The 23,207-nt window shown below is 45.6% G+C and overlaps 1 long non-coding RNA gene across 1 annotated transcript; it reads left to right on the forward strand.

Moving 5' to 3' along the window:
* The first annotated feature begins 13,395 nt into the window (after positions 1 to 13,395).
* Positions 13,396 to 18,589, forward strand: LOC112847210 (uncharacterized). The gene is made up of 3 exons (XR_003220633.1): positions 13,396 to 13,478; positions 17,852 to 17,946; positions 18,085 to 18,589. It is a non-coding gene; the product is annotated as an uncharacterized LOC112847210 (long non-coding RNA).
* The last annotated feature ends 4,618 nt before the right edge of the window (positions 18,590 to 23,207 follow it).

Raw genomic sequence — 23,207 nt, forward strand, 5'->3', positions numbered from 1 at the left:
GCAGGGGGGTCAAAGTAATGATGTTGAGGATGGATGTAGAGGACCATTTGTAAAGAAAGCTGATCCAGTAAGCGTATATAAAAAGCACTAAACATTTGGAACATCACTACAACAACCTCTTTCTTTAGGAAATACTGTTAAATGTCATGTTTCTATGACATATGTTAGAACAAAATCTAGAGTGTGATTAAAGTTTTGTGTTGGTTCTTTTACATTTTGAGAAAAGCCAATTGACTCTAATGATACATTAAATGCCATGTTAAGGCTGTCATTTTTAGTATCTACATAAATAGTCAAATCCCCCACATTAATTACTTTATCTGAGCTGAGCACTAAATCATATAAAAAGCCTAAGAATTTAAACAGAAACTTTGAGTAAGGGCCAGGTGGATGATAGATAAGACCAAATAAAACAGGTTTTTGACTTTTCCAGCAAGGATGGAAGGCTAAACATCAGGTTTTGAAATCAGTTTAAACTCTGTCTGGGTCTTGAGAAATAATGGTTTAAAATAAAATCCAGCAAGACCTGAAAGAGGTCTTTAACAGACATTGTCCAGTAACAGATAGCCCTGACACTTACTCTCTCTGATAAGCATTAGAGACCATTCATGTTATGCATTCACTTAAATCCCAGGAAAACATCTATACTGATTGCTAGTTAGGTGCTTAAGGGTAGACAGTACTAGATCTAGCATGCTAGCCAGGTAATGTCATAGAATTCATCTTCATAGCTGTTGATATAACTGGTCATATATATATCTCAAACCTTTTGCCCTTTTGGAGCTGATCTAGGAACTTGTACTAGACTATGTACATCGCTAGTCTGGTCAAGTGGCTTTTATTGTCATTTCAACCATGTAAAGTGGTACAGTACAGAGTGAAATGAGACAACGTTCCTCCGATACCCTGGTGCTACATATGAAATATAATGGACAAACACAGGACTACGTAAAGTGCAATGTGCAAAAATTGCATAAAAAAAAAAAAAAGACAAGACAGTGCAACACTAGACAGATCAGGGTGGTATTGACAAAAGTATTGTTCAAAAGTAACTTGGTGTCTGTAGGTGTGTGTGTGTGAGTGTGAGATACTGCAGATAAGTGCTTGGTAGTGACATGTATGAAGGTGTGTGTCTGTGTGTCATTCCACTCACAATTTAAAAACTTCCCTTCAGGGTAGAATCAACACAGTAAAGATGAACATATTACCACGGCTTAATTTCCTTACTTTCCTTACTTTAAAGACATACACTCTGCGGTGTCTAAATTTATTTGGAATGGGAAAAGGCCTAGGATACGTTTGTCAACATATGTCTATATGATATGTCTGAACCCCCCCCCCCCCCCCAACCCTGTTGTAAATCAATAAAATGTTGATCATGAAAAAAAAGAGTCTGGGGGCTTGGGGGAAGAAACTGTTCCGCAATGTAGCAGTGAGGGCTCAGATGCTCTGGTACCTCTTTCCAGAAGGCAGCAGGGTGAAGTGTGTGTGAGGTGTCTGTGGGGTCCTCCACAATGCTGGTAGCTTTGCGGATGGAGCAGGTGCTAATATAACTGGAAATATTTGGTATCTGGTAAGGGTAAGGGTTAATAATAATAATAATGATAATAATAATAATAATAGTAATACATTTTATTTAAGAAAGCACCTTTAAAACAGTCAAGAACACTGTCCACAAGCAATAACAACAACAAACATAACAATTTACAAAATAATAAGGATAGAGCAAATAAATAAAATAAAGTAGCAGGATGGAAAAGTTTATGTGGAATAGGCTATTGTGAACAGGCGAGTTTTGAGTCTGGACTTAAAAACAGGGAGGGAAGTGATGTTTCTTATCTCAGGAGGAAGGGAGTTCCAAAGACGGGGGCAGAGCAGCAGAAAGCCCTGCGCCCCATGGTGGCTAGTCGGGGGAAAGGGACAGAAAGAGAAAGAGAGGAGGAGGATCTGAGACACAGAGAAGGAATGGTGATTTGAACCAGGTCAGAGAGGTATGAAGGCAAGAGATGATGGATAGCCTTGAATGTGTACAAAAGTACCTTGAAATTGATGTGGTATTTAACCGGAAGCCAGTGAAGCTGCTGCAGGGCAGGGGTGATGTGGTGCATAGAAGGGGTCCTGGTGATAATACGGGCAGCAGAGTTCTGGACACGTTGAAGCTTATGGATAGATTTTTGATTACGACCAAAAAGAAGAGAGTTGTGATTAAGATGGTTAATGTTACGGAGATTGGAAATATGCAGACCGAGTGATATTATGGATGTGTGAGTTAAAAGATAGAATACTATCTGTCAGTGCGCCCCAGGGTGGCTGTGGCTACAATGTAGCTTGCCATCACCAGTGTGTGAATGTGTGTATGAATGGGTGGATGACAGGTTGTGTAAAGCGCTTTGGGGTCCTTAGGGACTAGAAAAGCGCTATACAAATACAGGCCATTTACCAAGGATGACACCCAGACTTTTCACACACGGGGAGTGTGTGGGGAGGAGTGAGCACGGTGAATAGAGGAGGCGTGAAGTGTCTGAGGTGTCAGAGGTGGAACAGCAGCAATGGGGGTGGGTGAGTCCGCAGCCGATGCTGGAGACCACCTCATGGCTGAATCAAATCTGTTGAAGAAATGATTCAGTTCATTTGCCCACCTCACATCCCTCCCAGGCAGAGAGTTCTGATGTTTGTGGCCTGAGATGGTTCTGAGGCCTCTCCAGACTTCACCAACGTTGTTTTGCTGAAGCTGGTTCTCCATCTTCTGCCTGTAGCTGTCCTTCCCATTCCTTATCAGTCCCCTCAACTCTCTCTGCACCCTTTTCAACTCCTCTTTGTCTCTGGATTTGAAGGCCCTCCTCTTCTGCTTGAGGACAGCTTTAATTTCTGGGGTAATCCACCACATTGATTATTGAACCAGCAGATGAGCAACTTGTTTACAAAGAAGAAGAAGTAGAAACCACAATTTTAGAAAAATATGAAGAGCCTGCAGACATAATGTTCCCACAAGGCGCAACCACAGTGATTTTTCAAATCAAACAATCAAAATGTGAGTGAAGTCCAGATTTTCAGCTTAATTCAAGAAGTTTGACAAAAATGTTGCATTAGCACAAGTCGAAGATTATAAAAACTAAGATGCATGTGTGTGTAAAATAAAGACTCAAGCCTCACAAGTAGCTCATAGTATATGTAAAATATTTATGTGTTAAAATTGAGGTTAATTAACTCTTTTTATGTTGTAATGTAGAATGTTGATTTATCTTTATTATCTTTATCTTTAAGGCTAATGTCTTATAATTAGCATCACATGTTTGTGTTTTGCCTTTTACTTCAAACAGTGTATTGTAGAATAGTTCTGGATTCACTCTGATCCTAACAGACATAACACTTCTTCACAACCTCCTCAAAGGAGTGTGGCCTCAATAATAAATCTGCTTTTATTGTATGCACTTGAGCCCCTTCTTTAACTCTAAAGGCCTAACCAGAGGACAACAGATGGTTGCCTTGGTAGTGGGAGGTTGCAAGCAGAAGGCTCATTTCCAAATAAGGAGATGCCCAGAAAGCTGCAGAAGATGAAACGTGAGCCAAAGTGCTGGATGTCAGCAAAATAAGGAGAACTGTGGCTTTCCTCCAACTTTTGATTTGAAATTCTAATGTTTTGATAATAAATTGTGTAAATTTATAACTGGAGTGTATTTGTCTTATCGCCTTTACCTTTAGCTGTTCAAAGTGGTGTACTACTCCAACGAAATACTATAAATCCTAATGTGTATCCCATACACAAATGAGGATGCAAACAAATAATAAATACTAAATGAATATATAAAAATATTTATACACATAAAAAATATAAAAATATATTCAGGGGAAGGGACTGAGGGATCAGCTACCAGTCACTAATCTGTATGAGTAGAGCCCAGAAAGGAATTGAAAGAAACACAATAGGAGTCTTTGACTCAATGCCTTACATGGATCGTGGAATGCCTAGAACTGTATACAAGCCTAAGAGGCTTTCCAACACCTTGTTCTCCCCCACAAGGAAGGAGTATCACTATAATCACTATAATATAGGGTAGGACAGGATAGGATTCAACTTTATTGTCATAGGACGGAAGTGACGGACAAGGTAAGCGACTCATGTTGTAACTGACGTCAGATGCTGGAGATTTTTGCGGAAAATTAAAGCGAATGGTAGTTTAGAATTGAACAAATTCCTTTAAGCTTCAGTATTACCAAATACACTTATCAATTGTCTTATAACTAACAATATTTGTCTAAATCATCTCCAACACCCTGGAGAACAACGGGGAAAGTTTAGAGGCTCTCCAAGATTACATTGATCAGTGCTTCCAGGATCTCGTAATGAAGAAGGCTCAGAGTGCCTCTTCCCCGGCCAAATCTGAGACGCCGTTATCAAAAAGATGTCGCCCGGCAGATTCCCCCGGCACAACATCGCCAGCCGGCAAAGATATTGCCGACATACTGGAGTCAATCGACAAACGATTGTCCAGTTTCGGTGCAAGGCTGTCCTTGGTGGAGATTCTTCACCGGGAATTTAAATCCTTGCGAGAATCTCTGGAGTTTAGCCAGCAGCAGGTGGAAACGCTCGCTGCTGAAAATGCCACGCTAAGGGAGTCGGTGAAATGTCTCACAGACAATGTTACCCAGCTAAATAGAGAAAATAAAAAAATAAAAGAGACAGTTATTGATCTACAAGCTCGTGGCATGCGTGATAATCTTGTATTTTCTGGTATTCCAGAAGCTGCTGGAGAAGACGCGGAGACTACGGTGAAAAGCTTCATCAAAAATAGTTAGGCAGCTAGTCCTCCTGAAGCTGCCGGAGGACACGGTGAAGAACATCACCTTTGATAGAGTGCATCGCATCGGCCCCATGCAGGCTGCGACCGGGAGACCACGTCCTATTGTGGCCAAATTCGGCCACTTCAAACAAAAGGAACAGGTGAAAAGTCGCGGCAGGGAATTAAAAAGAACGGACTTCAGCGTAAACGACCAGTTCCCCAAAGAGATCCTGGAACGACGCAGGGTCCTCTTCCCAATCCGACGCGGCTTCATTCAGAAGGGCTCCCGCGCTGTCATCGCTGTGGACAGGCTCTACGTGGATGGACAGCTTTACCGCGACCAAGGCATCACTCCGTGACTGTATTAACTTCAGACCAGATAAGAATCCGGTACACCCTTTCCCTATCCACTCACACTAACTTGCATTAACATCTCTTTAACTTACCAGTATCAAATCGCATCTTAAGTGTGATTTCATAGCAGAACGAACTCCATCACTCTCCGTCAATGGTTTAATTGGAATGTTTCTGGGGGTTTTTTTCCTTCTCGTTTTTTTCCCCCTCTTATTTTTATGCTGCTCACCCTTGTCCTTGGTTTCTTTATTTTTTACTTTCTTTCACTGCTTCGATCACCTGCTTCCAGACTCATCCACAAACAACATCCTTTATTTCGACATTATACGCACAGCACGATCACGCACAATCATGCGCTCAACGGCAGCACATTTACATCAGTCAGACAGCGCACACAGACGTACAGGATACACACACTTAAGCCAAGCATACTCATATTAGTAAATACGTACACACACAGTCAAACTCAGGGAGCATCTCGCGACACATTTTTTTCTCTCTCTCCTTTTTAATTACAAACAAGTGATGTATTCTCTCCACCTGTCTAAGCGACACACACAGCGTATACCCCTAGTTATACACAGACGTCTATGGGCGCATTAAGGTTTGTTACATGGAATGTAAATGGAGCTGGCTCCAGAGAAAAGAGGTTAAAAATATTTAACCAACTCAAAAAACTACAGGCAGATGTCCTTTTACAAGAGACCCACAGACCTCTTAGAGGTTTGAATGAACTTAAAACACCTGAGTTTCCTAATGTGTTCTCAGCTTGTTATAATTCTAGACAAAGGGGAGTACCAATTTTAATACATAAAAATATTAATTTCACAGTACTCGTTATAGATCCAGAGGGCAGATTCTTAATCATTAAACTATCTATACTTGATAAAAAGCTATGTATTGTAAGTGTATATGGTCCAAATGTTGATGATCCCTCATTCTTTCACGTTTTTTTCAGTGCACTCTCTGAACACTTAGATGGCACTTGTCCTTGGAGGCGACCTCAACCTTGGACTAAATGAAGAAATGGATAGGCTCAATACAGCAGGAACTCAGTGTAATTGGCAGTCCACAAATATAATCAAACAGTATATGAGCGACTTTGGCCTTTACGATGCATGGCGCTCCCTTCACCCCAACAGTAAGGAATATACTTTTTTCTCAGATGTTCATCACTCCTACTCTCGTCTGGATTATGTTTTGGTGAGCAGCTCACTGCTGAGTGACATTTCAGACACTGAGATTCACCCTATAGCTGTCAGCGATCATGCTCCTGTATCTCTAACACTAATGCACAAGAATAATACTATGCCAAGTAAAAACTGGAGATTTAATACATCACTGCTTAAAGATGAAGACTTTATTAAATATTTTAAAAAAGAATGGACTCTATATTTAGACTATAATGATCTCCCGGAACATCAGCTTCTGTTCTATGGGAAGCAGGGAAAGCTGTGATGAGAGGTAAAATAATTTCTTTCTCATCACATAAAAAGAAAGAAGAAAACAAAAATATTCAGGAATTAGAAAAAAACATCAAATCCCTAGAAGAAGCCTACGTGTCCCACCAAGATCAGGAAACATTGAACAAAATACGCAAAACAAAACTAGAATTAAATGAGATAATTGATAAAAAAACAGAATTCTTAGTACAAAGACTACGCTTACAAAATTATGAACATGGTAATAAATCCGGTCAATTTCTAGCAAACCAGCTAAAAATAAATAAATAAAAAACAACTATATGTGCTGTTCAAGATTCATCTGGGAACACAATATATGACCCAAAACAAATAAACAACATTTTCAGGGATTTCTATAAAACGTTGTATTCACCACAAATAAACCCATCTAAAAAGGAAATTGATCAGTTTTTGGACAACATTACTCCAAAATTATTAGACACTCAAGCAATGGCACTGGATTCACCACTGACACCAGGTGAACTCCAGGAAGCCCTGATTAGCATGCCCAATAATAAGGCTCCAGGTCCAGACGGCTTTCCTGCAGGATTCTACAAGGAATTCTGGACGATTTCTAGCACCAGCTTTTTACAGAACGTTGTTGGAAATCAAAGAAAAGGGCATACTTCCATCGAATATGAATTCTGCAAACATTAATCTCCTGCTAAAACCAGGCAAAGACCCTGTATATCCCTCAAGCTATCGTCCAATATCCTTTATAAATGTAGACCTTAAAATAATCTGCAAAGCTCTCTCAAAGAGACTAGAGAAAATAACCCCCCTCTTAATTCATCCTGACTAAACTGGTTTCATAAAAGGTAGGCACTCATCAACAAATACACGTAGATTACTTAATTTGATAGACTACTCATACAGTAAAAACCTTGAAACTACTATATTTTCTTTAGATGCAGAAAAAGCAGCAGAGTTAACTGGAAATTTCTGTTTGCAACTTTATACAAACTTGGTTTTGGAACCTCTTTCATTAACTGGTTAAAAATATTATACAATTCCCCAACAGCTTGTGTCAAAACAAATGACCAAACATCCTCCAGCTTCTCTCTCCTGAGGGGCACCAGGCAGGGATGCCCACTCTCCCCTTCACTGTTTACAATATTTATTGAACCACTAGCAGCAGCAATTAGACAGAATTCAGTAATTAAGGGCATAAAATGCAAGAACGTGGAACATAAAATCAGCCTTTATGCGGATGATGTGTTACTTTTTCTCCAAAACTCACAAACCAATATCTCTGGGGTGATTGAATTGATAAACTCTTTTGCAAGAATATCAGATTACTCAATTAACTGGTCAAAATCTACAGTCCTCCTGATTAATTGCTCCTTCCATAATTCTTCTTTTACACCAATGCAATTGGGAAATATAAAATATTTAGGTATTAATGTTTTTCCCAAGCTTGCAGATCTGACTAAATTAAACCATATCCCACTTTTAAAGAAAGTAGAAGGCGATCTGGCTAGATGGAAATGTTTACCCATATCACTCATGGGAAGGGTTGCCGCTACAAAAATGATGGTCTTACCAAAAATAAATTCTTTATTTTCAATGATCCCAACTAAACCGCCACAAGATTGGTTCAGATCTCTAGATTCATATATGTCCAAATTCCTTTGGAAAAATAAACCCCCACCTATAAGCTTAAAAACACTACAGAAGACCAAGGATAAAGGAGGATTAGAACTACCTAACTTTCAGCACTACTTCTTAGCCAACAGGCTTCAATTTATCTCAGGATGGCTAAAACATACCCTCTTAGATGAACCTTGGCTAGATGTAGAACAAGCACTTTGCAATAATCTAGAGATTTCAGACCTACCATTTATCAGCTCAAACATCCAACGACATGAATGCTTCAAAAGCGTCAGCATCAGCTCTTCTCTGACAGCATGGTGGGAGTTTCTAGTCTTCATTAATCACATGCAAACGTACACCTATCTGGAACAACCCTGACATATTACAAAACAATAATATGATAAACTTTCCAGATTGGAGTGGTAAAGGAATCAAACACTTAGAACATATATTAGAAGGAACAGAATTTATTCCATTTGACAGACTAGTTACACAATATAGGATCAACAAGAAAAGACTTTTAGAATATCAACAAATTAAATCCATAGTAAAAAAGAAATTTAAACCGGGTCAAGTTGAACTACAAACACCACCAAGTGTGGTTCAATTTCTCACTCTTAAAACCCCAAAATTACTTTCCAAAATATACAGAATGCTTTCTAAAATGGATGAATCAATATCGCTTCCTATTGCAAAATGAGAAGCGGATTTATCAGTTAACTTAGACCAAAACTTCTGGTCTCAGATATGCTTAAAAACCTTTCATTTAATTAGAAATCCCAGTCTTCAATTAATTCAATACAAAATACGACATAGAGTACACTATACAGGTCATCGGATGTTCAAGATGGGCTTTACGTCTACCAACAACTGCTCACACTGCCAAACCAATTCACCGGACAATTATATCCACGCTCTTTGGTTCTGTCCACCAGTTCAGAAGTTTTGGCGCGAGATATGTGAAGACTTATCAAAGTGTCTGAAATGTTACATTCCAACTTCCCCTTTAGTGTGTTTGTTGGGCAGCTTAGATAATGTCACTACAGAAAAGAATATAGCCCATATGGTTTTCACTGCCCTATGCATAGCCAAGAAAACAGTCCTCATGAACTGGAAAAATAAAAATAATCTTAATTCTAACCAATATAGAAATGATCTATTATGGTAAATGGCCTGTATTTGTATAGCACTTTACTAGTCACTAAGGACCCCAAAGCGCTTTACATAACCAGTCGTCCACCCATTCACACACTGGTGATGGCAAGCTACATTGTAGCCACAGCCACCCTGGGGCGCACTGCCAGAGGTGAGGCTGCCGGACACTGGCGCCACCGGGCCCTCTGACCACCACCAGTAGGCAACGGGTGAAGTGTCTTGCCCAAGGACACAACGACCGAGACTGTCCAAGCCGAACCGGCAACCTTCCAATTACAAGGCAAACTCCCAACTCTTGAGCCACGATCGCCCCACTAGATTACATTAGTCTTGATACAGCCTCTGCCACCACATCAGATCAATTGCTCTGGGCTCCTTTGATCAGCTCCATCACCTAGTCGGGCTGGGGGGTCATAGTTTGGTCCCACTTTCGCTGTTGTGATTGGTGTGGGGGTAGGGACAGGCTTGGGGCGTCGGGGGATTCCCCAGGAGCATCTTCCTTGGAGGGCTGAACCCGGGGTTGCGGTCATGGCCTATTAAGGGCTCTGTTGGCTCTTAGGTGACGGTTTCCTCGTGGCTGTGTGCAGTGGGGCTAGGGGAGGGTCTGTGCTGACGGATGTGGATTACTGACCTGGTAGCCTGGCTGCCCCTGGGTGGGTCCGGGACGGGCGTGGGGTTCTGGGGGTGCTCTGTCCCTGGGCTGGGGCCCTGGCTGCGCCTTGGGGGCTTGGGTCCTGGGTGGTGTGTTGCCGGGATTGTGGGCGGGTGGGTGTATGGGGGCCCAGCCCTGGCGCAGGGTGCCGCCAGTGCATCGAGCCACCTGGGGGGCTCTTCAACTGGTGAGGGAGGCTGTTACATCTTGCAGGAGGTCTCCTCTCTTCAGGAACTGACTCTGCAGGAGGGGGAGATATAGGAGAGGTGGACGAAGATCTCAGCCTGGGCATCTATTGTCTTGTGTAGTCTGGAAGATGAGTGGATGACGGGGTGGGTCAGCGGGGGAGCTGGTCCCAGGGAGGGGTCACTTGCCCCTCCCTTCCTTCCCTCCCCATCTCCAGCTGCCTCCCTCTTCCCGCTCCACCACAATCACCCACACATGCAGGGCCTCGGGGTAAAAGTGTGTCACCAGGGTGCAGGGGAGGCATCCCCCCCACTGTCCCCTTCTGGCTGCCTGTGCCTTAATTTTATCCCACAACTTAGACATTCACATTACTCACACTCTCATAACACATACATATAGGACCTTGGGGGTGGCCACGCTACACGGAATCCAAAAGACCATCAGGGTGTACAATCTCACCCCTGGCGTCGTTGCCCACCTCTCAATTTTAATTACATGTAGACATTGAGGGCTATCAGGAAGGGCTATGCGCTTACCTGCTGCTCTCTGGCAGGTAGCTCCATGCCCTCCTGGGTTTTAAATGCACCTTAGAACACACATGCATCAACACTACATATGAGCGGGCGGAGGGAGGTTTGGAGTTTTCACACACCCCCGTTCTCTGCAGCCTGTTGGAGCGGGGGGGCTGGGAGGAGTAGTTGGCTGTCCGATTGGGGTCTGGAATGTGGGGCCTCCCTGCTGCTGCCGAGTCGGGGCAGTCTGCTTCTCTCCACCCCAGGGAAAAGGGTAACACTACCTGGGTCTGGGTGCAGTTTCCCCCTCCCGGGGCAAGGGTACCTAGACCTGGGGTATAGAGTATGCTTGGGGAGTGTGATTGCGTATACAGTGTCTCTTTATGTCTGTCTCCACGTTGGGTGAGTGTTGAGTAATTGCATATCAGAGCATGAGGGTGGGAATGGATGTCTGTATCTGTGTGTGCCTGTATGTCTGTGTCTGTATGTCAGGTTGGGTATCAGACGCCACCTCTCTAGGAACATCTCAGGCCCTCCAAGGCATGGAGGCCTATCTCCCCCCACCACTTCCCCTGCCAGTGGCAGACGCCCTCAGACATCAGTGCGTCAGTGGTTCTTTGTGTCCGGGGGTGGGTGTCCAGGTACACACCGGTTCACTCCTTGGTGGCTGCTTGTCGGGGCCTGGAGCCTGGGGCTCGCTCGGGCCACTTCGGGGGTGGGGTGCCCTCAGCCTCTTTGCCTGGGGCTTGGTCACTCTGGCACAGCTGGCTGCTGGCGGAGCTCATGGGCACATCACTGCAACCCCCCCTGGCTTCTGCTCTGCGGCTGCTGAGTGACCCCTCATCTGGAGCTCTACTCAGCTCTTTCTGGGATAGTGGCGCGGCTGCCCCTCTGTTGGTCTTCCTTGGTCTCTTGTGTTCTGAGGGCCTCTGGATGTCTGGAGTTTTGATCTCCTCCATACCTGCTTCATGCCCTGGAGGACGGGGCTGTGGCTCCCCACACCCTCTAGCAGATCATTACATGAAGGAACCTTTTAAATACAAGCGTGCTCATGCTCACAGGTGTACACACGGGTGCTCACACACACAAACTACACCCTTTTTGGCTCCTACCTCAAAGCACACTGTGCGCTGTCGATCTTACGTGCTGCACAGTAATGTTTAATATTTAGTATTTACTGTTATATTCCCATAGATCATCGTGATGTTGTTTATTATGTTGCTCTTTTTTTTTCTTCTGCTTGTTTTCCCTTTTTTCTTTCTCAACAGGTGATCCAGGTGATTGATATATGTATTTTTTGTCTGGATACAATTAGAATCTACACCCAGCAGATCTGATCTGATATCACACTAATTGATTTCACGCATACAATCAGCAGCTAAAACTTAATCTTGTTCAATGACTATTATAATATACTTTGCATTTCCTTTTCCTACCAGGTGGCGCTCCAACCATTACTGACAAATTGCATATCAAACTTTTCAGAGCTCGACTCTCATCATGCCTGTGAAGTTTGTGAGAGATTGGACAATGTGTCTTTGAGTTACAGCAGTTTACTGCTTCTTGGCGAGTGATTGAAACTCCATGTGATGCCATGACCACCCCGTTTCACCAAAAGCAAAAAGCTTCGCAATTTAACATCACAAACGTCTTTAGATTCCATGCACCGGAGATCATGTCGTTCTGATGAAAGCCCTATGAGGAGTTCGTCAAAGTACAAGGCCTGAAAAGAGGAAAAAATGTAGCCAAAACTACATGTCCAATTCAAAATGGATGACTTACTGTAGGATTTGTACGGAACCCCGCAAGGGACATGGGAGAAAAAAAAAATTAAGATGAACTTTTGCGAGATCTCGCAAAACAAACTCGGGATCTCGCAAAACTTTTGCGAGATCTCGCAAAGGTAACTCGGGATCTCGCAAAAGTTGAATTCCAACAATGGCGGCAGCTACTTAGTTGGAATATTACTGTTTCTTGGTCACAAAATAAACTTTTAAGATATTTTGAGCCGTGAATGTAGCTGTGTAGACGTCAAATATCTGCTCGGTTTACAAGACATCACATATTTGCAAAAGTGCTCCGACGTTTTCGGAGACGTCTGACACCCACCATCTGGAAGCTAACGGGAGATCAAGACCTACTATAGCCAGGGGGAACACCGCTCTCCTGGCACATCATGCCTCGACCTCCCGGTCGGCTTTGAGCTGGCGGCCTCTGAATGCGGCTAAAACTTTTGCGAGATCTCGCAAAACTTTTGCGAGATCCCGAGTTTGTTTTGCGAGATCTCGCAAAAGTTTTGCGAGATCTCGCAAAAGTTCATCTTAATGTCCCTGTCCCTTACGGGGCTCTGTAGATTTGGAATACTGCTCCAAGAAACTTTTTTATACATCTTGATATCTTACATAAGCTTACCTATGGGATCAGAACGATGCCCCCTTGAAATGAAACCGAAAAAAATATTGAAACTGAAAAAAAATATTGTAACTGAAATAAATGTACTGAAAAATCTTGCATTGAAACTGAAAAAAAAATTGATAGTGAAAAACAATTAATTGAAACTGTAAATTTTTTGTTTTCACTTACATTTTTTTTTTTTCAGTTTCAATCCATTTTTATTTCAGCTTCAATCCATTTTTCAGTTTCAATCTGCTGGCACTGTTTTGGCGTCTGGCGCACGCTGGCATACATTATAGAGGCCACTAGTGCTGACCAAGCTGCCATCTTTCTCTCTTCCCGTCTTTCAATGGCTGCTTCAATTTCAACTTGACCCTCTAAACTGCAGGTAAGTCATCAAAAAATAAGTCATCATTATTTGCAGAGATGGGCAGTAACGCGTAACGCGTTACTGTAATCTGATTACTTTTTTCAAGTAACGAGTAATGTAAGGGATTACTATTGCAAAAACGGTAATTAGATTACCGTTACTTTCACGTAGGAACGCTGCGTTACTGCGTTACTAAAACCGTGATTTTTTGCGAGAACGTCTCATGACAGTGACGTAAGCGAGTGCGACGTTTGTGACAACAGCTGTCTGCAGATCATAATATATCGAGTGCGGGACAGAGTGTAGCATGCAGCGTTTAAAGCGTGGAAGTACTGACCTTATTTTGAGTTTGATTCCATAAAAAGTGACAAAAACATTAGTGTCCGTTGTGCGTGGGAAGAAAACTTCTTTTTACAGCGAAAAAACCCCTAAACTTCCAAGCAAGCACCGAGTGTACTACGACGTAATGTGAAATTCACAGAGATACTCGCGGATTCTTCCACTGACCGCTGCGGCACACCTGCACCAGGGTAAACCTCCTCCGCCTACCCCAGTCCTGCTTTACAGGTGAAAATAGAGCAACAGGACCGCTAGTCTTTGATTTTATTTATTTTCAGCTGTGTTTTACTTGCATCTATTTGAAAGAGTGAGTGTAAACACAAAAAAATATTTTAGTTTATGTGCTGGAATGTGCAGAAAATAGGTTTAAATGTTAAACAAATTTCTTCCAGTCAGAGAATGTTGCATATAATTTAATTTTTGCTTGATGCATAAAGTTAAAAGATTAAAACTAATAAAACAAGTTTTAAAAAGAGACTTTTCCATTTGATTACATTTTGTATGATGAATTATGCAGAAAAAGTAGAATTGGGCTGAAAGATCTATCGCTTTATCACCTATTCAGGTTGTAAATCGTGTTTTTAAAAAGTAACTAAGTAACTAAATAACTAAGTAATTGATTACTTTTGAAAATAAGTAATCAGTAAAGTAACGGGATTACTTTTTGGGGGAAGTAATCAGTAATTAGTAACTGATTACTTTTTTCAAGTAACTTGACCAACACTGATTATTTGTCATCTTCCTTGCTGTCCCACTGGGCTGGACATTAGTTTAGTTTTTTTAGCTACATCTGGTGAATTTGTGGTAAAATGCTGGTATTAGCCTATTCGTCGTAGCAAGCTAGCCTGAAGCTAATATTTCCTAAATTTAGGGATACCCGTGTCTCTTTAGGAGTTGGAGGCCGGTGTTTTAGGAGCGGATCTCAGGATCTCATCAACAGGCAGTGTTGGGGAGTAACGTAATACATTACATTTCAAGCGATCTTTTGTTGCTTAATGTTCCATTTGCCAGAACTGAACTGGGAAAGAGGGCTTTTAGTTATGCTGCCCCATCCACATGGAACAAGATGCAAAAAGATTGGAAGATAGCAGATCTTATTTCATTAAATGCTTTTAAGTCTAGATTGAGAGAGCCAGAGAAAATTGTTGTTTAAAATGTAATTGTTATTTTACAATATGTATGTAACTTTGTAATTTTTAACGTGTTGTCGCCTCTTGGCCAGGACTCCCTTGAAAAAGAGGTTCTTAATCTCAATGGGATTATTTTTCCTGGTTAAATAAAGGTTATAATAAAAAAAAAAACATATTTAAAATACAAAATATGAGTAAATGTATCTGTTACAGTTACCGTTTAATAGGTGATATTCAGAATACAGTTACGTTGTTGAAATAAATGGATTCCATGGCGGTATCTTCCTGTTTCATATGTTAGGCTATGGTCTCTCTAATTTTGGTAATTCCACGTCGGTGGAAACCCAAACAAAACACGCATTAAGAAGCGCTAATGCCTGTCTCTCTATCTCACGGCCCATGTCACCCCTACTTACGGCCCGTGAGTGAAGAAATATTTTTTAAAATTATTATACAAATATTATTTAATATGAAGGCAATGGGCAGAGTGTTACAGGCAATGCCCTAAATAATGTAGCCTCATGGGCAGTGTAGTCCGTGCTGCAGGCAGACTGGACTGCCATACCTGTTATTCAATTCAATTTTATTTATATAGCGCCAAATCACAACAAAAGTCGCCTCAAGGCGCTTTATATTGTACAGTAGATAGCACAATAATAAATACAGAGAAAAACCCAACAATCATATGACCCCCTATGAGCAAGCACTTTGGCGACAGTGGGAAGGAAAAACTCCCTTTTAACAGGAAGAAACCTCCGGCAGAACCAGGCTCAGGGAGGGGCGGCCATCTGCTGCGACCGGTTGGGGTGAAAGAAGGAAAACAAGATGAAAGACATGCTGTGGAAGAGAGACAGAGATTAATAACAGATGTGATTCGATGCAGAGAGGTCTATTAACACATAGTGAGTGAGAAAGGTGACTGGAAAGGAAAAACTCAATGCATCATGGGAATCACCGGCAGCCTACGTCTATTGCAGCATAACTAAGGGAGGATTCAGGGTCACCTGGTCCAGCCCTAACTATATGCTTTAGCAAAAAGGAAAGTTTTAAGCCTAATCTTGAAAGTAGAGATAGTGTCTGTCTCCCGAATCCAAACTGGAAGCTGGTTCCACAGAAGAGGGGCCTGAAAACTGAAGGCTCTCCCTCCCATTCTACTTTTAAATACTCTAGGGACAGCAAGTAGGCCTGCAGAGCGAGAGCGAAGTGCTCTAATAGGGTGATATGGCACTACAAGGTCATTAAGATAAGATGGGGCCTGATTATTTAAGACCTTGTATGTGAGGAGCAGGATTTTGAATTCAATTCTGGATTTAACAGGAAGCCAATGAAGGGAAGCCAAAACAGGAGAAATATGCTCTCTTTCTAGTCCCTGTCAGTACCCTTGCTGCAGCATTTTGGATCAGCTGAAGGCTTTTCAGCGAGTTTTGAGGACATCCTGATAATAAAGAATTACAGTAGTCCAGCCTGGAAGTAATAAATGCATGAACTAGTTTTTCAGCGTCAGTCTGAGACAGGACATTTCTAATTTTAGAGATGTTGCGCAAATGGAAGAAAGCAGTCTTACATATTTGTTTAATATGTGCGTTGAAGGACATGCCCTGGTCAAAAATGACTCCAAGGTTCCTCACAGCATTACTGGAGGCCAAGGTAATGCCATCCAGAGTAAGAATCTGGTTAGATACCATATTTCTAAGATTTTCAGGGCCAAGTACAATAACCTCAGTTTTATCTGAATGAAGAAGCAGAAAGTTAGCGGCCATCCAGGTCTTTATGTCTTTAAGACATTCATGCAGTTTAACTAATTGGTGTGTGTTACCTGGCTTCATGGATAGATAGAGCTGCGTGTCATCTGCATAGCAGTGAAAATTTATGCTATGTCTTCTAATGATGCTGCCTAGGGGAAGCATGTATAATTTAAATAGAATTGGTCCTAGCACTGAACCCTGTGGAACACCATAATTGACCTTAGTGTGTGAAGAGGACTCTCCATTTACTTGAACAAATTGGAGTCTATTAGACAGATATGATACAAACCACTGCAGCACAGTACCTGTAATACCTACCTACAGCATGTTCTAATCGCTCTAATAGGATATTATGATCAACAGTATCAAACGCAGCACTAAGGTCTAGCAGGACAAGCACAGAGATGAGTCCACTGTCAGAGGCCATAAGAAGATCATTTGTAACCGTCACTAAAGCTGTTTCTGTGCTGTGATGAGCTCTGAAACCTGACTGAAACTCTTCAGATAAGCCATTCCTCTGCAGATGATCTGTTAGCTGTTTGACAACTACTCTTTCAAGGATTTTTGATATGAAAGGAAGGTTGTCTGTGAGCGAGGGAGGGAGAAAAAGGAGAGTCGAAAAGTACGAGCTGTCTTTGACCAAAACCGGGAGCTGGAAGCATGTAAATATAATAATAACCACTACAGCCAAAAAGAGTGCCTGACGAGCCCAGTTGTAAGTAAGCTATTAAGACTCGACTGTACACTGTGTTCGTGTTTTCCTCTGAAACAATAAGTTCCGTTGGAGCAGCTCTCTCTGTCTCTCGCTAGCAAAGTTGACCCAGACAACAAAGTAAAGCTAGTTTTCAGCTACGAGCCCAACACGGAACCCGACGTACTAGCCAGAGTACCCTTTACTACGGTTTGGAGCCGCGGACCTGTTTTATATACGCGCCTAATAGTTTTCTACACAAGATCGCTGCAAAAAGTGCAGCCTTACCTAATGTCCACCCTACTGTTACTCATTTTATATTAAGATTTAAAAATCGAATTGGTATTGGTATGGCGAGAAGCTTTCAGTAATAGTAATAAATCACACAACAATAGTACATTCATGTAGTTGTAAAGTATTCAGAATACGTTACTTCTGCAATGTGTAGTGGAATACATTTTAAAAGTAACCTTCCCAACACTGCAGGTTAGCACCTCATACCACAGTGCCGCAAAAGCAGTCTCATGAGCGCTGGGAAGGACAAGCCCAGAGCCCAAACAGACAGTGCAGGAGATGACAAGGTTAGTAATTGTATGGTGAAAATTATACTTTTAGTTATCTTGATTGGCAAAAAAAAAAAGTAAATGCAAAATCTGCTTCTCACATATAGGTCATTTACAAGATTTTTTTCAAAGCTTCTTCTCTTTATTTCATTACAGCTGTCCTGTGCCAGATGTTCTGTTGACCCACAGCATCATTTCAGAAACACCAGGAAAACTGAAACTCATCACAGGGATCAAGCAGGGCTCATGATCTTCACCAGCAGCTCCCTCACAAGAGGGAAAAACCCAGCATTTCATGAACACTGTGATGGAGACCTTTGCTTTGTGTAATGTTAGAAGTACTCAGATAATCCTCAGAGGGTCTGGACTTTTACATAACATATCATATCTTTAAGTCCTGTAGAAAGTTAAATATATGTTGTGCTCTCGGGTTACTCTGGTATGAATGACACTGAATTACTTTATGATAAATAACACACTATTGACAAAAAACAGTGAAAGAATTCCAGATCACAAGTTTTTAGTTCAAAATACAAGTGACAACCTTTGACTTTAATCAGGATTTATTTAATTGTGTCAGAGAAAACATCATGTGCTCTTCATGTAGCTGAGTACATTCAGTGTTTAAAACAGAAGTTGTGCAGGTCTGAGATCGTACGGTTACGGTGTAACCTTGGTTCTCTAGCATATCGAGACTATCTCTCCACACCGTTACATATTCCATATATACGGGGTACGACCCCCCCCATGGTCGTGCCGTGTGGATATTTCTTTAAGACACTCCGGCACGCACCCCACAGCTCACGTATAAAACAGCTGTGCAGACGTGACACCAGTGATAGTTTGATCGGAACGCGTCTCCGAGCAGCCTGACGGTGGACAGATAGTGTCTCACTAAGAGAACCAACGTTACACCGTAACCATACGTTCTCTAGCATATCAAGACTATCTCTCCACACCGTTACATATTCCATATGTACGGGGTAACTCTGTAAGACACCCCGCGAGGAGAAAGTGCACCGCCGAGAGTGAAGGTGCCGGGAGTCAGTGACAACGCACCAATAGAGACACCACCCTGGTCAGGGCTTCGCAATGCGAAGGCCGAGCCAGGGGGTGGAGGCAGCAGTCTGCAGACGCCAGACTGGCCTGAACCGGTCATGCAGGACGCAGGACCACAAGTGATCGGCCGCTCCAGGTCAGCCCAGGAACCGTGAGGCAGACCGCCAGGGAACATAGCACACCGAGCAGCCAAGTAGCATCCCGCTGGCCTACGACATGCGGGCAATGCCAGACAGAGAGTCGGCGCTACAGGCTGGAGAACTCTCACTCGCCACAGCGAGGTCCGACTGGCGTGTAAGCCGGCAAAGCGGGCAGCACGCCAGGGGAACACAGCCAGCAACTGCAGGTCAAGCTAGGGATGTAACCCGTCCATCCTCAAAGTCGAAGCCGCCCCGAGCTGTTGACAGACAGGGGGGGGGCTGGCAGCCTAGCTTACATAAGTGGAGGGTTGAGCAAGGCGATGACCCGAAGGTCCACCCTTAGCACCAACACCACATGCTCGTCCGCAGACAGAGGAGCCTCAAGAGTAAACTCGCAATGAGACACTCAAGGTCAGACACAAAGTCCCAGCTACTGGACGTCCCCATTCTGGCCGTGTACGTCTGTGACACACAGGCAAAGCATCAACAGGGAAGCAGCATCGCAGGCTGGGGACCTCTCACTCACTGGCCAAAATGTCAGACATACCAAGGTCTGACAAGCTCAACCCGCAGCATGCGGTTGGAGCGACGGAATGCCAGAAGCATGGTCGGTCGGCTAGGACGAGCCCGTGCGTACACTCCCCAAGGATCTCCAGCTGGAGCCTTCGGAGCCCAGGGCCCAAACCTGGAATCCCAGGAGCAGAGAGAGGAGGAGAGGAAGCATAGCTCACTGAGCCGCTGAGAAGAGACCCTACTGGGTGCCTGCAAGAAGCGGGCAACGCCAGACAGGGAGCCAGCGCCGCAGGCTGGGGAACACTCACCCGCTGGCTGAGGCATCAGACACAGCGAGGACCAACTGGCGGGCAAGCCGGCGAATGCGGCAACACGCCGTGGGAACACAGCCTGCAGGCGCAGCAGCCTATACGCCAGACAGAGACTGGCTAAAGGAGGCTGGAGAACACACATGCGCTGGCTGACGGTATCAGACACAGTGAGGCCCGACTGTAAGCCGGCGAATGCGGGCAACACGCCAGGGAATACAGCCGGCAGCTGCAGTGCAGCCGCTAGAGGGGAGGGCCAAACCAGGGACGCGACCCGCAGGTCGCTCCAGGGCCAAGTGGCTGCTGAGCGCTGTCCGTAGACACGGGAGCCACAAGAGTGAACTCAAGGACGAGACGCTCGAGTACAGCCGGCGCCGCAGGCTGGAACACAACACACTCGCTGGCTGGCGTAACAGACACAGCGAGGCCTGGCTAATGTGTAATGGGTGAACCGCCCGAAGGGAGCCTGGGGCTGCAGGCTGGAGAACACTCACTCGCTGGCTGACCATCAGACACAGCGAGGGCAATACACCAGGGGAACACAGCCTGCAGCTGCAGCAGCAGCAGCGGTGGCTTAAGCTGCAGTCAGAGCCGAGAAGCCGCCCCACTCGACCAATGACAGGAGCCCTGCTGGCCACGTGAACCGTGTACTGCAGGCAACACACCAGGCAGAACAGGCCACACTAGGCTGGAGAATGCCACTCACCGCAGCGAGGTGAGACTGGCGTGTAAGCTGGCAAACGCGGGCAAACACCAAGGGAACACAGCCTACCAAGCCACTCGAGCACAGCAGCTGGCTACCGCTGTGACAGAATCCGGGATATGTGGATGACGCTCCAGACAGGAAGACGGAGCCGCTGGCTGGAGAAGTCAAGTCACAACAGATAGAGAGAGAGCTTTTCGCAACAGCTCGGCCACTCAGTGGATGGCCGAGATAGGACAAGGCCCTGGGCTTGTCCCAGGAGCAGAGCAGCTGACCTGCACCATCCACAACAGGGGAGGGGCTGGTGGCTCAGGCCACTGAGGGCCCAAGTGAGGAGCAACCCAAAATTCATCACTAGGGCATAGCAACCACTCCGCGGTGTCTGTAGACAGGGAGCAGAGTGGGCCTGATGAGACACTAGCGGACAGTCGGGAGGTGACAGCTCACTGAGTGGGCACCTGCTGGCCATGTGACCCGCGACACAGGGGCAACCCACTAGACAGAGAGCCAGCGCTGCGTGCTGGAGAACACTCACTCGCTGGCTGACATATCAGACACAGCAAGGTCTGACTGGCGTGTGAGCCGGCGAACCGTGGGCTATACGCCAGGGGAACACAGCCTGCAGCAGCAGTACAGCTGCCAAGATGCAGGGCCAAGGCAGGGATTCAACCTGTAGGGCCCATCCAACCACGGAGCCGCCCAGCCGTCCGCAGACGGGGGGGCTGGCGGTCTAGCCCGCTGAAGCCAAGTGGGGACTTAACCCGAAGGTCTGCCCCAGGGCTGAGCGATCGCTAGCGCTGTCCGCAGACAGGGGAGCAGCAAGAGTGAACTTCGAAAACGAGACACTCATGCACAGCACCGCAGGCTGGAGAACACCCACTCGCCGGCCGAAGAATCAGACACAGCGAGGTCTGGCTGGTGTGTAAACCGGCGAATGTGGGCAACACGCCAGGGGAAGAAAGCCAGGAGCTGTGTCAGCTGACATGCCAGAGAGAATCTGGCTAAAATAAGCTGGAGAACGCTCACTCGCCACAGCGAGGTCCAACTGGCACGTAAGGGGAAGACAGCCTAGAGCTGCAGTGCAGCCAGGGACGTGACTCGCCAGGGCTGTCAGCTCACTGAGCGGGCCCTGCCAGCCACGTAGACCCGCAACATTTGGGCAATGTGCCAGACAGAGAGCCAGCACCGCAGGCCGGGGAACTGCCAACCGCTGGCTGGAGAACTGCCAACCGCTGGCCAAGCCGTCAGATGCAGCGAGGTCCGACTGGCGTATGAAACCGGCGAAGTGCGGGCAACAGGTCAGGGGAACACAGCCTGCAGCAGAGCTGTCCACTAGGCCCAACTCAAGGATGTCAGGAGGGAAGAGGGTGGCTGGAGGACAGCTGAGCCTAGGCTCCGAGTCCTCCCTGCCTCAACTGAACACAGCCATCTCCGCATGCCTGCATAGGCCCCTCAGCTTCGTCATAGCGAGGTGGCCGCAGGGTGGACAGGCAGTTCCATCAGGCAACCCTGGTCGTCTGACCGGAGCCAAGCATCATAAAAATCAACCTCCTGACAATCAAACCTCCACCAGCCCAGGCCTCAAGGAGGCGGGGCCATGGGAAGGAACGCTGTGGGAGGGGCCCGGAATCAGGCGACTCAGACATGGGTTCCCCCGTCTGGGCCCCACTCCATGGCAGCCAGAGGGAATGGAAGTTCTTCAACATCCACCCCACTATAATCGACCTCCACCGGCCCGAGCCTCACAGAGGCGGGGCCATGGGAGGGAATGGTGCGGGAGGGCCCCAGAACCAGGGAACCCAGACATGGGTTCACCCGTCCAGACCCTACTCCAGTGGCAGCCTGAGGGGATGGAAGCTTCTTCAACCTCCACCGGCCCAGGCCTCGCAGAGGCGGGGCCATGGGAGGAAACGCTGCAGCCATCATCCCCATTTAGCCTAAGAGGCACAGGATTGGGATGGGCTCTCCATGCCCGGCCCTCCTGCAGCTGTTGTGTCAAACTCCATCCATAGAGAGAGCGACAAAATGGCCACCAGCAGGGCATAAGTAACCCTCACGCCCCTGTTAGGGCATGCCGCCCTGCCCAGGGAAGGCCCGAAGGGGCAATTAGGGACCGGGGGGGGGGGGGGGGGGCTAACGGGGGAGGGGCCAAAGGCAACTACTCCCGCCATGCACGGCAGCAACCAACTGTGGGCAGGGGACCATAAATGCTGGGAGGCAGGGCACTCACTGCCTGCAACCAGGCCAACCAGGCAGCAGCGGCACCTTAGGCAGTAGGTGCTAAGGCTGCATGATAGCAAGAACCTTGAGGTCCTCTCTGCTAGATGGGACCTCAGGAAGGGCTAGTTCCCACACCCGGCATGCTCCAATCATGAGCTGAAGGGACCCATCTCACCTGACACTGTACCCAGGGACCAGCAGGGGGGAGCCCAGTGACAGGTGGGCAACACCGGAGGAAAGGATGGAAGCTTCTTCGACATCCATCACCTGACAGTCAACCTCCACCAGCCCAGGCCTCACAGAGTCGGAGCCATGGGAGGGACACTGTGGGAGGGG

This window comes from Oreochromis niloticus, linkage group LG6 (genome assembly GCF_001858045.2).
Source record: "Oreochromis niloticus isolate F11D_XX linkage group LG6, O_niloticus_UMD_NMBU, whole genome shotgun sequence".
In the NCBI taxonomy this organism is placed as follows: Eukaryota; Metazoa; Chordata; class Actinopteri; order Cichliformes; family Cichlidae; genus Oreochromis; species Oreochromis niloticus.